Source organism: Bombus pyrosoma, linkage group LG10 (assembly GCF_014825855.1).
Source record: "Bombus pyrosoma isolate SC7728 linkage group LG10, ASM1482585v1, whole genome shotgun sequence".
Lineage (NCBI taxonomy): Eukaryota > Metazoa > Arthropoda > Insecta > Hymenoptera > Apidae > Bombus > Bombus pyrosoma.
This window is the reverse complement of record NC_057779.1, coordinates 7111620-7128239: the sequence shown is the minus strand read 5'-3', so window position 1 is coordinate 7128239 and position 16620 is coordinate 7111620. Positions and strand designations below refer to the sequence as shown.

Sequence of the window (16620 nt, the reverse complement as noted above, 5' to 3'; positions counted from 1 at the left end):
TCGTCGATTCCGATCGTAAGGCACGTCTAAGACCACCAGACTAGATCGTAAATTGCGACAGACGAGAGACAGGGACAGAGCGCAGGGTCCGGCGTGCTTTCGCAACAGTGTAATGCCGCATTGTTGTGCAGCTGGAAATTGCCGGTTCTTTCGCCGTGCGATGCAACGTGCGCAACGGTACTCCTACTACCACCAACGCTATCTTCCGTGCTGTTTCGCCGTGATACAGAGCTATGCCAACATACCGGGTGTACTTTCGATTAATCCTATCTCTAGCTATTCTCTCAATTTGAAGACTTCGTTCGAGAATTTTAAAACTTACCCTCGTCTCAACGAACAGAGAGTCTTTTGACGTTCTAAGGAAATGTTTAAGACGAAAATTAGAAGGAGAAGTTATATAACAGTAACCGTTGTACTTTCGTACTTTCTTCAAACACCAGACGTACCTTTAAAAAAGTAGGAAGATACGAGTAGGTCGATAACGAACGACAGAAGGCGACCGAGTTGAGACGTTTTCACGAAGACGACGAAACGCCACTGTATTTACAGTTACGGCTACGTCGCGCTAGATCGATCGAGTGTATCGATCGAGGAAGCTCGATGACGTTCTTTTTGCAGAATATTTAGTAACGCTAGCCTTACGCGTTTCGACGATAAAGAACTTGTTCGATGAGATCCTTGATATTGGTTGGAATTCGATAATTCGTTCGTCCGCTGTTAATGGAATTCCGCGTTAATTAGATTCGTTGTTACCATTATACGTGTGCAGGTACACGTTTGAAATGTATGGCTGGAAATAAATTTCGGAGAATAAAGGGAGAAAAGCCGGAGGCAGAACGCTATCGTATTTGAAAAAAATATGATGCCTCTACAGATAGCCCCCTAGGCAAGTTAGATAAGGGAAACGTGTGTATACATACTCCACTTTACTTTTGGCTTTATCTTTTTCGATAGAAAGGGATAACTGTACTCGGCTAACGGAAATTATTACACAGACGATTAATCTCGCCGCGTAGTATCTTTCACCGACTTTATATTTCACTTATCTTCTTGCTTGCCCAATGTTTACAAAAATCGACAAAATAAATCTTTTACTTTGTATCTCTCTGTATATTCCTCTGCATTCGTTCATCTCATTGGAACTGTATCAAGTATCATCTGTTATTCGAGTATTCCTTAAAAATGAAATAAAACGAAACGAAGAAATACAAATTTGAAATACCGAAAGATGAGACTTTGAAGTTCGTTCAAAAATACCAACAGTTTCCGTGATTCAGCGATCAACATCGTTCAAGAGGATGATCGAAATTCTTTCGCACGACGAAGAATACGGCGTGAAGAAACAAGCCCTGGCCTTCCCCAAAATTAAACGAAGAAAGGAACGAGAATGAACCGTTCGTGGTATCTGATCCAATTCGTAAACCCGTAATTATTCGTAAATTACAGCCAGGAACGCCGATCAACAACCAAATCACTTACGATCTTATTATCTAACGAGAACCTTGAATCTACATCGAAGGCAAGCCGACACTTGTAAAAAAAAAAGAAGAGAAAGAAGAGGAAAGGAAGAAAAATTTGCGATAGGAGCGAAAAAAGCAAGAAAAGAAAGAATCACAGACGCTTTAATTAAGGGAGAGATAAAACAAAGATTTGGACGTACAATATATGACGCGGTAATCCAGCTCACGCGCGGTTAATTATTTCGAAATTATGTTAACGAGCCAAGAACCCATCGACCCTTTTCACTGCCTGTAATTTAACCCCTTTCATATACGGGACCTCACGGACTATCATCTCTGCAATTGTACGTTTCGCTTTGCTTCCTTTCAATTGTATAATTTCAACGAGAACGATACTTTCAAGTTGGCATACGTATACGCGGTGTCTCGGAACAATTGCGAAACGCTTTGAATCGTACACACACGCGATTAACATTCGATCGTCGAGATACAGACTCTAGAGATTTTTCACGATATTTCCAAAGATACGACTGCGTGAAAATCCGCGGTCTAATTAGGACGAGCACCGTACGTCTTCGATATTCCATGCGAACTTGCGGTTTCTGTATCCGTTTGTCGTATCTTCGCAGCTTTAAATGTCCCGTTGGGACATAAAAATTGGCAGATTTCGATATCTAAAGATTTGGAGATCCGAAGGCTTGAAATTTCAAAAATCGAAAATTGAAAAATTCGAAAGTCTCCAAGATCTGACGATTCTGAGATCTGCACGTTCGTACGGTCAACAAATCGGGAATGTAACGATTCGGAAACCCGGAAACTCGAAAGCTGGCAAATTTTTCAGTGAACAAATTGAAAGATCTAAGAACTTGAAAACGAAATATTGCATCAACGTTTCTGACGCACCGGATAAAAAAGACAAATGCCCGGTATCTGCGAAGAAGTTAATTACTATTTGATGATAAAAATTGTTGTTTCTTATACGTTTTGCCGGGCCGTTGAGCGGCGATGGTGGAGCGTGCAGGCAAGCACGTAAGCGTACTGGCACGTGGCCGCGAGCGAGAATACGACAGATGCATCTCCGTAGCACGCGCCACGCAGGTGCAGCTGCGAGTGCAGTTGAACTAAATCTTGTTGGACAAGGTGTCTGTAGGGACCTCGCTTCTGTTCTTACCCCACTTAAGTTTTAGCGATCCTCTGCTTTCAAACCGGTTGACGACGATCGTGAACGAACGTGCATTAGGTGGCACGCTTGAATTTGCGCCTCTTTAGCGCTCTGATTATGGGATCGTGCCATGGTCGACGCGAAGAACGCAACGGATTCGCGACCGTATCAAATAAATGAACATTTCCTACACGGCAATTCCCGAAACTCTCGACTCTTCGACTATCAAATTGGAAATCGAATTTCGTAGCTTCTCCACGGCTTTTAGAAATTTTATCGCGCGACACATTTTTATTTTGAACTGTTCCTCCTGATAGAAACAAAAGTACGGTCAGAATTTTACGACTGCGATCGTACGCGATATTTCATCTCGTATAAAGCGAAAAGCGGAAGTTTCGACAGCTTTTATTATCGAGGAATTTAAATTACAAATTGAAAATAGGCAATTTTTAGGACAGTTATTTATATCGCGTAAAATAGGAGTGGCGCTTAGAATTTTGAAAAAATTCTGAAATTTCTATCGAAAGTCTACAAACTTCCGCTTTTATCTAATTTTAGCATTAGTATCTCGTGGAGCGTCGCTATTCCCTGTTCAGTCAACGCTGTAAGCATTATCCCCGAGTGGTTTCGAAAAGGTTTATCTTATCGGCGTTAAATTGTCCAACTGTATATTTCTTTATCTAAAAAAATAGTAAAATAATGTTTCTTCGTCCTCTTTATCTGTGTGCGTCCATATGTCAGGACGTTCAATTATCGCGTCGTGGAGGATAACATTTTTTAAAAAACACTTTCCACGCTTCTTCTCGAGTATTTTAAATAAAAAGATTCTCTCGACGATAAGAGGAAAGAAATTCGCATTTCATATTTTCACGTTTCGCTCGATCTTCGTATTCGGAACGCGATCGGAAGAAAGATCTGGTCCGAAGTATACGCTCGGAGTCGAATAAAGAAATTTTACGTCAATTTGAAAAATTTTACGAGACAATCTGCTGTTGTTCCTTGCCAATATTTGTCGATATAAATTATTAATAAAGGAATTGGTTCTCTCGATTTGCAAACGATATAATAGACGGACAGGTGGACGCAAACACCTTTTAACGTATGTATGATACGATTGGCTGGGAAGAATCGTTGGGTCGCAATTTACCCACTCGCGTTCAGGGTCGCTCGTATTTCACGTACGACACGGTGTATATGAGCCGTCGTTAAGACGTTGTCTTGGCATTGGGGTTTCAACGAAGGCTGATAATATCTTTCGATGCACCCCTGTAAGATGCAAGATAAAGCGAATGTCTCGTCTAGTTTTACATTCTCCGCTCTCCTGCCAATTTACCTCGATATTTTCCTGCGTTCGTCGTGAAACGTTTCAATCGTGTCCGTGGATAATGTCCTTAACCCCCTTAAGGATACTGCTTACAGTCTATATATAGTATACGTATTTTAGTATTCTTTTAGTAGAAGCACGATTCGAAAAAATATTCTGCAACGCGTGGAATATTTTCACGAATAGTAAAATGTCGATTTTCGTACGCGCGTATTTTACTTCGAAATTTGTAATTACTTTTCTTCGAAAATGAATGCGTATGGATAATATCGGATTGACAACTAAGCGATCGGTGGATTAGGTGGATTAGCTAATGACTTAGTTGCCGAACCGGTAACAGAGAATAACGAGGAATAAAAATACGTTAAATAGAAAATAAAGAGAAAAGCATTGGGTGGTGCGAGAAGTTTCTTTCGTTTCGTAAGGAAATGCGTAACAGTGGATTTTTTACGAATTACGAATTATAAATCAATTGAACAAAGTCACATGAAAGAACAAATGTGGCGCGTCTGTTATTTTCTCATAAAGTGAAAGAAACTTTTGAAACAACCTAATGATTATCGTACTGTTTTAATCCCAGTAAATTCTTACAAACTATAAAGTTGGAGAATTTACGAATTCTAATAAATAAACATTCATTACGAGTCCCGATAAGAAATTTGTCAAAGTCTCGCGTTTATCCGAATTCCGAAATTCTACGACAAATATACAAAGCAAAGAAGCTCATGCGTGTCACAGATTTGCGTACAAACTTACAGGTAGATCGTAATCTATGCTGATGTTTTCGTTCATTTCCGTGTATTCCTGTTAGCTATTACTATCATTTAGGATGGTGGGAAATATTCTTCAACTACGTTTCACGTTGATCGTCTTGAAATTCTCATTTTCTCCTATCGACGTAAAATGAACGTTTTATAGCGGTTGGCGTGTCATCGTGACACTGATAGCCTTGAGAATCTGATAATAACGCACCTTCACGCCACGCTGTTCTTCAAGCGGCCGTTCGACTGCGAAATGGCAAGGGTAAATAACGTGTTTCGATAAACAGGTGATCGCTACGATCCCACGTACGTTCGAAAAGCTGTTAAAGAGGAATCGCATGAAAAGAAGCATCGTACAGATAACGCACAACCGCACAGCTCGTGTTCTGTAATTTGTGCAACTCGCAAACAGCTGCTTGCGAATAAGTCTGTTCGACGACGAAGTCTGTTGCGGCAACAAGTTGCAACGAGCTCGAATAGTTCGAATCGTTCGTTTTCATCCATCTTGATAATTTTAACGCTCACCCGGTACAATGGTGTTAAGATATCGAGCAGGGCATTGAAATATATCGCTTTGTAATGGTCATATCTTTGGTCCTCTATAAACTTGTCCTTTGGTCCTTTCGTCGTATCTTTTCCATTCCATCTGGTTATTTTTACTTTTTCCTCGATATTGCTAGATAATTCAAAGGTGAGTGTTATGTTTCGAACTGAAATTCGACTGGACAGAGAATAATTCGATCGAAGGGCTCTAGCCAGACTAGTCGATTTTGGAATATTCATTTTTGACTTTGTGTTTTGTTTTGCTTCGTCTTGACGAATATATATGCCTTTTTTTAAATTTATCTATTTATTTGTGATCGTAGCTACTTCTGATAGTTATCGGTGACTATAATCGCACACAATTGTGCCTCGTAGGATTGTACGATGTTAGACGAGTATGCTATTGTTTGGTCGTAAATACTTTGGTCGAGTAACTCGATTGTCCGAGTCTCGTTTAACCCAAGTCCCGTAATATTCGGGCCGCTTTCAACTCTACCGTAACTTCATCTGTTTCGTTAATCGGTTAATCGAACTTTCAATCGATCGAATAATTAATTAAATCTACATATTGTCAAAATATTTTCTATCATTTTATGTAAGATTTACGATCCATATCATCTCGGATCAATAATAATCGATGATCAAGCTTCTATCGTACGTACGACACTTGTAGCGAGCGTCGTTATTTCTTTGCGCCTAAATTAGCTGGCAAAAGTTTGTGTTTTCTAGAAACTGCAAGAGACGTTTTATCTCTCCCTCTTTAGGATCTGGTCGTTGCCTTTCGCCTGGAAAATTTCAGCACTCGATTCGCACACGTTTTACAGTGACTTTTCTGTTACAAATGCTACGCCTCTTTGATTCTTCTCTGGCAATTAAGCGTTACGTTACGTTGTCGAAATATTTGTTACGATTTTACCATGAAATTTACGACTCACGTCATTTAGGATAATCGAGTTTCTGCTGTACGCACGATATTTACATTGTGTTGACGAGCATATTAATTTATTTAAACCACATGGCGATTGTGTAACAAATGCCGCCACTTTTTCCCCTTAAAATTAGTTGGAAAAGTTGACGTCTTCTAGAAATTGCAAGTGACGTTTTATATCTTCCTCCTAAGGATTGCCTGGAACGTTGCTCCAGTCGTTGCCTTTCGCCTGGAAATTTTCAGCACTCGATTCGCACTCGTTTTACAGTGACTTTTCTGTTACAAATGTTACGCCTCTTTGATTCTCCTCTGGCGATTAAGCGTTACGTTACGTTGTCGAAATATTTGTTATGATTTTACCATGAAATTTACGACCCACGTTATTTAAGATAATCGAGTTTCTGTCGTACGCACGATATTTACATTGTGTTGACGAGCATATTAATTTATTTAAACCACATGGCGATTGTGTAACAAATACCGCCACTTTTTTCCCCTTAAAATTAAGTGGGAAAAGTTGGTGTCTTCTAGAAATTGCAAGTGACGTTTTATATCTTCCTCTTTAGGATCGTTTTGCGATTGCCTGGAACGTTGCTCCGGTCGTTGCCTTTCGCCTGGAAATTTTCAGCATTCCACTTTACAGTGATTTTTCTGTTACAAATGTTACGCCTCGTCGATTCTTCTTCGGCGATAATCGTTAGATTTTCTGTCCAACGAATTTTCAGGGCCTTTTTTTTGGAAAATATCATCTCTGGTTAAATACATGTTTGTTGCGGTATTCGCGTTTCCCCATATCGAGTTCCGAAACATTTGATCCGATGAACGAGCGATTCGATTCTACTCTCAACGATCGCTTTGAAGTGATTGTCATAGATCGGTCGTGACGTTGCGTCGTGTAAAATTTACATTCTACGCCATCGGTAGCCTTTATCGCGTACACAGTATACAAGGTGCAAATTAAAACGAAATATCTAACTCGATTAACTGCGACAACTGATCGTTTACGGACGCGATAATACCATCTTTCAGCCTAACACATTCTTTCCATTTTCGACTACGTTTAAGTATTTTCTCGTAGGAAAAATCTGATCGAAAAATGGAGAAGTATCTACCAGCAACGTGCCTACGCTTTCTTGTCCCTCGGCTTTCTTTTCTCCCTCTACGTTCTAGTAAAATCGAAACTCACCACCCAAATGGTTAACAATTCCCATGGTAATTAACAGCGGGTAGAGTAAGTCAGGTTCTGCCTGGGCCCGATGCTATCTGTCCGGGTAACCGTTTAAGCAGTTTAGCAGCGCGGCGATCCATCGCCTTGGATCAGCGCGATAACGCGTACGTACATTGCATGCACACACCTTCCGCTCCCTTCGTCTTGGCGGACGTTTGCACGCGTGAAAAAGCACGCGCGTAATACCCAGCACGATTTTTAATGGGTAAACAGACGGTGCAGTCGCGTGCCGTCCACTTCATGTCCACGATGCACCTGTCCACCATTTTGGTACCGCGTCTACGGTCTACAGAAGAGTGTCCTTCTCCCATATATAACCCCTCTTTCCTTTCATTTTTTATTCCTTTCTTTGGCAATCTCTCTCCCTCTCTCTCTCTCTCTCTCGCTGTCTGTTTCTCTGGTTAATCGAGCGGGGGGAACAGACAGGAGAAAAGAGAGAAGAAAAGAAGGGATCGTGTATCGGGATCGTGTCTGGAGAGGAAGAGGAAGGAAAAGGACGAAGAAGAGGCGCATAGCGTACGTGAGACAGGATGTGGGCAGCTGTTTACCAGCTGGAGGATGATACCACGCGGTGTTCCCTTACAAAACGAGTCCTCCTCAGGATCAACCGGCAAAGGGAGTAGAGGTTTTCAGGTACGCGTGCTTCCCAATCTGAATCGGGACAAAGGTTCTCGCTGGAAGAAATTTTCGTTCGAGCGGAATCGTTGAATGAAGGTGGATCGCGAGCTTGTCCTGCTATTTTCCGGTATAAAGAGAAGTTGTCGTAATGGACTTGGTTGCCTCGAGAATATAACAAATCCGAACAGAGTATCGTCAGCTACCTATACGCGTTCAGAATGGCATTAAACTCGCGCTACATTCGCGACAAATACTAACAAATACGATGGGGTAATATTCCATTGACGATGTATTGTGTGTAAAACAGAGTGTAATGGAATAAACGATGAGCTACGATTGTAACGATTTTTTCTTTTTGGTAATTGAACCACTGACATTTGAATATCGTTAAATATTCCGGTAGTAACAGTGTTCTAATTCGCTACATGTAAATATTCGAATTTTCCACAGTACGATCTTTCAAATTTTCTACTTTGATATAAACGTATCGTATTTGATATTGTGAACGTAACTGTTTTTAAATACAAAGCACGTGAGTTTCAATTCTCCGTGAATTATTGAAGGTATTTAAAAAATTCGAACGAGTTTCAAAGTAAATTCCAAAAGTTAAATCTATCGAATATCGTTCGTTCAGCAGATCGATCGATAGGCAAGACACTTTTATTGTCGCGCCACTGACAACAGGAAGATCGACAGACTTCGTTAACTGAGGAAAAACGGAGCGTAATGAAATTTTCTGCCAGACAACGCGCAATAATCATTTTCGGTTTATCGCAGCGAAAAACACGTTTGCCAACTATTGTCCCCGCGAACGAACGAACGAACGAACGAACGAACGAACGAACGAACGAACGAACGAATTCGCCAGTGACGTTTATTCCTGCAGATATGAAAAGTGACGTGTATTCGTGGAAATCGACGTACACGGTGTTGCAAGCGAAGATAAAATATTATCAGACTGTACGATGTAGTCTGGTCTGGATTAGAGGAGAAACAGAAGAACAAAGAAGACCAAGAACATCGTGGTTTCTAAAAGTTTATGCGAATTCCAAAGTTACGATTTAAACATCTTCTGACGGTAACTATGATGGAAAAGAAATGTTTAAATTTCCAGAGAATTTTAGAAAATCGGAGAAAGACATTAGTAAACAAAGAAACTCGAGAAAGAAACAGGGGAAGATATTAATCGCGGTTAAGTGTCGCATAGTTCGCGTACTTTGCTTGTAACGTTTATTTCGCAATTATTGTTATTGCATTTAATACGACACGCTCCATATTTCGTTTCGCAACAGTGAAAGGGACAATAGCCTGTGCATCGCGTAAAAAGGCGAGTGCTCTTCCGGTGGTTTGCATCGGCGGAAGAAAAATAAATAACAGTTTGTTTTCAAATTCAAATATACTACGGTTGAAAATGGCTAGTTTCGTTTCACGAACTTTCGCGAATTTTTTTTTTGAAACGTTACAGGAAGAAGAGGTCTGTTTTAACAAGAGCTTTCGATAAGATGCTTTCGCGTAATACCTCGCACGATATTTGTTTTATAAAATCTTCAACTTTTCGCTTTGACCTCGGCAACTCCGTAATGAGAAATTATTATAAAAATATCATTGTATAAATTCATTACGCGACTTGGCAAACTTTTGCACGTAACAGAACTTCCTTGAAAGTTACGTAAATTCTCGCTTCATAGCTGCAAGACTTTCAGAGGTGAACAAAAATCGAAGAAGAAATTTCCTTTTAAATATGCAAAAGTTTTCGTATCTTACACGTCTTTCTTCGGAATCGCAAAATTTCTCGGGAAATTTCCGCAAGAAGCAAATAATAATTTCTTTAAACACTGCCCTCAAAAATGAAACAGAAATTCCTTGAGAATCCACGAAAGTAGGTCGCAAAAGGAGGCTTCTAAAAGTGAAACGAAAATTCCTCCAAAAGCAAAGGAGAAAGTCCTTAAGAAACGAAAGGCTTTCCACTATATTAAATACAAGCAAATAATAATTTCTTTGAAAACTCTCCTCAAAAATTCCACAGAAATTCCTTTAAAGTCCGAAATGTACGTTCTGCGAAAACATGACAAATTGGAGGAAAATAATTCCTGTAAGAACAGGGAAGACGTTTCTTGAAACATGAAAATCGTTCCATGGAAACTTCCCCTAAGAAACCTTACAAAAAATTCCACTGTTAACCAGCAGAAACTGCGAACAAAGAGAATAATATCGAGCATTTCTCCCGAACGCCTCGCGCGTTTCTGCACGCAGCCAAAACCACGTTACGAAGCAACGTAGGGGAAAAACGTTCTTGAAACGTGGCGGAATTTTCTCCGACGAGAACGGACGAACCGTTGTTCCGCGAATTTTCTCTATTCACCACGCGCGCAGTTCTGTGGCGTGTCACGCGCGATGCCTCGAAGAAGGAGCAAGCACACACGGTGGATATACCTTGGAAACTGACCGAAATTCCGTATGAAAGCAACCGCCACAGGAACGACCGGATTATCTCTTTGTTCCTTTGCATCCACGCGGCTTACTCCACGGTAAATACTCGAATTGATTGGACAGGTAAGAAAAAAGAAAAGGGGAAAATATAAAAAAGATGAAAGCAGAGGGCGGAGGTTGAGAGGATTGAGTGGAATTCTTCCCTAAACGAGGATTCTCCGGCAAGATGAGCAGCTTCAAAGGAAGATGAAAAATTGCGTACAACCCTGGGACGTGGAACATTCGGATAAGGAAAAAGATCCGGAGAAAAGCTTGCTGACGTATCGTCTGGCGCTCGATTTAAACTAGTCGCATGTATCTCAGTCAAAGTCTCAATGCGTGCGTTTGTGTTTGGGGAGAGACGTCGAAATATTCGTCGATTTATATAGATTTTTATGGATCTAATTTATTGGTGTAACACCGAGTCGAGTCTACCTCCGAGAGAAAAGAACTATAATCTTCGAATTACAGAGTTTTACATTTATCCAAACTTCCGAGTAGGGGAGCTACAGAGAAAGAAAATACGACGTACCGAAGCATCGTACGAACGAACGATCACATCCACATTTTTATAAAGTGTTACTATTTTAAACATCCTTTTAGAATTCAGTTCGCTCGATAAGATGATGGCAATGATCCGTTCGACTGATGAAAAACGATTGGTTTCCGTGTGTGTGCACGTGGTCGAAGGATAAAGAAAACAGGGATACGGTTTGTACTTTGTGTTATGTGCGTTTCTCCAGACAGTTCTAACGGAACTGGAAGATGGGCGACAATATCGAAAGCTCGATAGGATAGCTGTAGATACACTTGGAGTTCTCTGGATGTCAAATTTTCATTCTTGTAAAACGACTGTTTTCGAATACCAAGGGGAAAAAGGAACAACAGAGAAACAGTAAGAATGAAACTAAAGGAAGAAGATGATGGAATCGGCAAACCACTGGATTGCTCGCCAGTGTTTGGTCGCTTTCATCGGTTTCTGATTATACCAGAGGCACATACCGGATTCAGGTAAGTCGCCGAAATCCCCCTTTTACTCCTTCCTTTCTTCGTCTCGTTGCGGCTAGGTCGAGGCATATAAAAGAGAGAAGAAGCCGATCGTCTCGGAAGGCGAGACGATCCTAAAATCGGTTAGATGGATTCTGATCGGCGGAAGCGAATGGAACGCCGGCAGAAAAGGGATCCAGACACGAGACTAAGGGACGCGGAGGGGCACGGTGCAACTAAGGCGACGCTTGGAAGCCAACAAAAACTTAACTAGAGCTCCACTTTGTAAGGGGAACCTCTTCTCTAAAATCCTATGGTAAATGCCGGTGCTGTAGCCGGTTTCACTGTGTGCCAAAGGCACGGTGAAACACGGCTATTGTCCAGACTAGACCAATGGAAAATATATGTACTTCTACACTCTCGATTAGAAATGCTTGGATATTTACTAGAAGCACATTTACCTGCCTTACCAAACCCGGTCAAGTGGCAGGTTTCAAAATTCAATTTCAAATTCTACAAAGAAGACTAAAAAGATGAGTCCTCAGTTTCAATAAAGAAATAAAATAGAAAAGCTGGAAGACGGTATCCCGCTGAGGATAGCCATCCGCATGTTATTTAGCAATAAAGCTAGAAAAATGTACTTAATGTCCAGCTGGACAAATTGTAAAGTACAAATTAAATAATAAAAAAGAATCCTACAAAGAGGATTAAAAAGAAGACACCCTAGTCTCACTAAAGAAATAAAATAGAAAAACTGGAAGATGGTATCCCGCTGGGGATAGCCATCCACATGTTGTTCAGCAATAAAGCTAGAAAAATGTACTTAATGTCCAGCTGGACAAATTGTAGAGTACAAATTAAATAATAAAAAAGAATCCTACAAAGAAGATTAAAAAGAAGACACCCCAGTTTATTAAAGAAATAAAATAGAAAAACTGGAATATGGTATCCCGCTGGGGGTAGCCATCCACATGTTATTTAGCAATAAAGCTAGAAAAATGTACTTAATGTCCAGCTGGACAAATTGTAGAGTACAAATTAAATAATAAAAAAGAATCCTACGAAGAAGATTAAAAAGAAGACACCCCAGTTTCACTAAAGAAATAAAATAGAAAAACTGGAAGATGGTATCCCGCTGGGGATAGCCATCCACATGTTATTTAGCAATAAAGCTGGAAAAATATACTTAATGTCCAGCTGGACAAATTGTAAAGTACAAATTAAATAATAAAAAAGAATCCTACAAAGAAGATTGAAAAGATGACATTCCAGTTTCATTAAAGAAATAAAATAGAAAAACTGGAAGATGGTATCCCGCTGGGGATAGCCATCCACATGTTATTTAGCAATAAAGCTAGAAAAATGTACTTAATGTCCAGCTGGACAAATTGTAAAGTACAAATGAAATAATAAAAAAGAATCCTACAAAGAAGATTGAAAAGAAGATACCCCAGACTTATTAAAGAAATAAAATAGAAAAACTGGAAAATGGTATCCCGCTGGGGGTAGACATTCACATGTTATTCAGCAATGAAGCTGGAAAAATGTACTTAATGTCCAGCTGGACAAATTGTAGAGTACAAATTAAATAATAAAAAAGAATCCTACGAAGAAGATTAAAAAGAAGACACCCCAGTCTCACTAAAGAAATAAAATAGAAGAACTGGAAGATGGTATCCCGCTGGGGGTAGACATTCACATGTTATTCAGCAATGAAGCTAGAAAAATTTTACAAATGTCCAGCTTAGACTGCGGATGTTTATCTGATTTTCGTAAGACTGAAAGTACACCACTTGCTGTGATATTTAGCAGGCGAAGCAAATTTCTGTTTATATTGCATTTTGCTAATTACGTTTACAGAAGTATAGAGTTGCATAAACATCCGCGCAGTCTTGTTATCGGAATTAGTAGCGGTTCCAAGCCGTTCTATGTAAAATTAGATAGAAATAATCCGACTACCATCAACAAACTTCGATCGATCGGTATCGATCGTGATAATCTCGGGTGACGAACGATACGAATTCTTAGCAAATTAAACGGACCTTTACTTTCAACGAAAAGCATGTAACGTTTTATCTTTTACGTGTTACACACGGAGCAACAAACTTGGAAAGCCATCGCGACTATGAGAAGTACATTCAGCAGCCAACAAACGCAAACAAACGACGGACAACGCTCGATAAGTTCCTCGGATAAACTTTATGCGTTGTTTTTTGGAAACGGTTGTTTTCAAGAAATAAAAATGTGACAGAAGAAGAATGTAAGTTAAATTTGAAACTAAATTGCGACAGACACAAATCGTACAAATGTCGTAATCGTCTGTAATAAATTGAACGCTTTTTACTCTTCGTAAATTACAAACACACTTCTTCATTAGCCGACTATTCTTATCAAACGTTGCAAATTGCAAATTGATCACGATAAATTCAGATTACACTGTATAATAATAACGACATCGATAAATATATATTACTCAATTTTCGCTATAATAAAGTTAATTTCTTTCTCGAATATATCCAACGTAAAGGAAGAATTTCAATTTCTGCGCGCTGTTCATCCCATATACAGTGAGTCTCGCTGTATCTGCAATAATTTGCCAGAGCCTAAATATTAGATTGTCCGAAAACATTTTTGTCTGTTGCGATGGAAGCAAATGGGACGCACAATTCAATAAAATAATGCAAAAGAAAAAATACTGCGCATCTATTATTTTCTCACAAAACGAAAGAAACTTTTGGGCCAACCTAATACTCACGAACGATAGTACAGGCGATCCTGTTTGTATCACGGGGGTGGTAAACGAACGAGACGAAGCTCTCGGGGCGGAAAAGAAAATTCTGTTGGCCGATGTTTTCTATCCTGTCCGAACCACCGACCCTTGGATGAAATACCGGTGGAATGGCCTTTGACATTGAATGCACACCGTTCACGCAGCTTTTTCTTTTTTGCTTTCCGTCTCGCCTTTTTTACCATTTTCTTTTTCTTTTTTCTTTTACGCTGATGGTTGGTTGGTTGGTTGGTTGGTCGGTCGGTCGGTGAACGAAAGATAGGAAGCTTCGGGGGTCTTTGTACGAGAACGAAGGTTGTCTGTGCTCTCTTTATGCGTTGAGCCGAACGAGGCCGTAGAATGGATCTTGATAATAGGCGAATCGTCGTGATTTTTCGTATTGAAGAGGTTGAAAAGAATTTTGAGACGTAGACGGCGACAAATATTCCCAACTCTTGTATTTCTTCTCGTTTCTACAGTCTCTAGGATTACTTTTAGAAGGGAACATCCTCGGGTTCGTTGAAACATGATTTTTTAATGAAACCTTGTGTATTGCGTAACTGGTGCGTGTACGATGTAATTCTCGAGAAAATATTCGTTTGATCAATTATTTTCCTATTTATTTATTCAGCGGAAGAAACAGTAACTCGTTGGAATAGACATGTAATTACGCGCAATACGAATTAAAGGTGCAAATGGAATTTAGAAAACTACCTGAAACAGCAAACAAATTACAAACATAGACTGTACGAGATAAGGTACGAGAAATATTTTAATCGGATGATTGGAGTTTAACGCAACGCGCTTGACATCTGCATGGGCTGAGCGTACACACGGCTATTTCACAGATACTTTTCCCCTTTGAACTTGCGTCTACTGATAACATTAGGTTGTCGGAAATGTTTCTTTCGTTTTATATGGAAATAGTAGACGCACAATGTTTTTTGTTTTATTTTAGTTTATTGAATTACGCAGGAACGTAATAATAGAAATAGAATGAAATGGATCACATGTAATTCAATAAGATAATATAAAACAGAAATTGTTGTTCATCTGTTCTCACCTTATGAAACGAGAGAAACTTTTTGGACAATGTAATACGTATGCAACTCTGTTATTAAATCTATCGCAATGGGAAAAATGAAGGAGACAAATAAAACGAGTGAAAAAAGAAAGGAAGTTGAGAGAAAGAAAGAGAGGAAGAAAGAGAAGTAGCAAAGCCGAACGGTTCTCGTCGACAGCTTCAAAAGAAAGATTCTGCGCTAACGATCCCATAACTCGCGCAAGGCATCCAAAAAGTTGCAACACGGCCCGGTACCATTTAATCACCGAAGCACGAGTGGAACGCATATCCGAGCAGCGGTTTTTCTCCAAACTGGCCGACAGACGAGGAACAAGAAAGGAGAGAATAGAAAGGGCGAAGAAAAAAGAGAAAAGAAGTTGCGCGCGAAAGAGGAAGAAGGAAGATCGGAGCGTAAAAGAACCGGTACATTAGAAAGTTCTAATAACTCGCGTATATCCGATGCCAAGATTTTTAATTCATATTCGTATGAATATGTTAATTGCAGGTAATTACTTTATTACTGTATTAATTGCAATTACGATACAGACGTTCGTGAGTTTATTATCGTAGATAGAGGAACATGAAAATGTCTAGAACGCGTGTAAAGCGTAGGAATATTTGCTTGTTGCGAATTCTTTCGTTTTCTAAGGAAATAACAGATTTTAACAACGTTTTTTCTTTTATACTATTTTATTGAATTACGTATGATTCGTTTTCTTCTGTTATCAATAAATAAAAATGGAACATAGAGAATTCAAAAGAATAATGTAAAACAAAAAGATGCGGTGCATCCGTTGTTTCCTTCTAAAGCGAAAGAAACTTTTGGCATAATTAAATATAAACTGTACGTCTGGGAGAAAGTATAGTTGATAGTATTTAATGGACGAAATAAATCGTCATTTAAACTGCATTAGATTATATTCAGGAAAATCGTCGATCGCAGTTCAGTTTAAGAAACAAATGTCCATTTCTCTTACCATGTTTAATTATCCTAGCGAACGATTTCAAGGAATTCAGACAACGTGTAACCGAAAGAATTCAAGCTTCTCTATCCTTTCGTTTAAATCGTATTTTAACTATAATTTACTAAGAATAATACAAACAACAGCTACGATCTTTTCCTTTCGTAAGGACATTTTTAGAAACGGTCATCTGCTGTCTGCTTTTTCAACGATCGCCAATCACGATCCTTAGTTTTCCTCGCTTAGAGAATTTTTTCCTCGACGTACGCGTCGTTTCGTCGGATAGAATTAGACAAAAAAAAAAGACTGTAATCGATTTAAAAGGATAAAAGAGAGACAAGCAGGAAG

General features: G+C 39.5%; 1 protein-coding gene across 3 annotated transcripts in view; it reads right to left on the bottom strand.

The window, feature by feature from the left end:
• LOC122571915 (histone demethylase UTY) overlaps positions 1-16620 on the bottom strand; it is a 143859-nt gene that overhangs the window by 46247 nt on the left and 80992 nt on the right. The gene's annotated exons all lie outside the window — the stretch shown is intronic.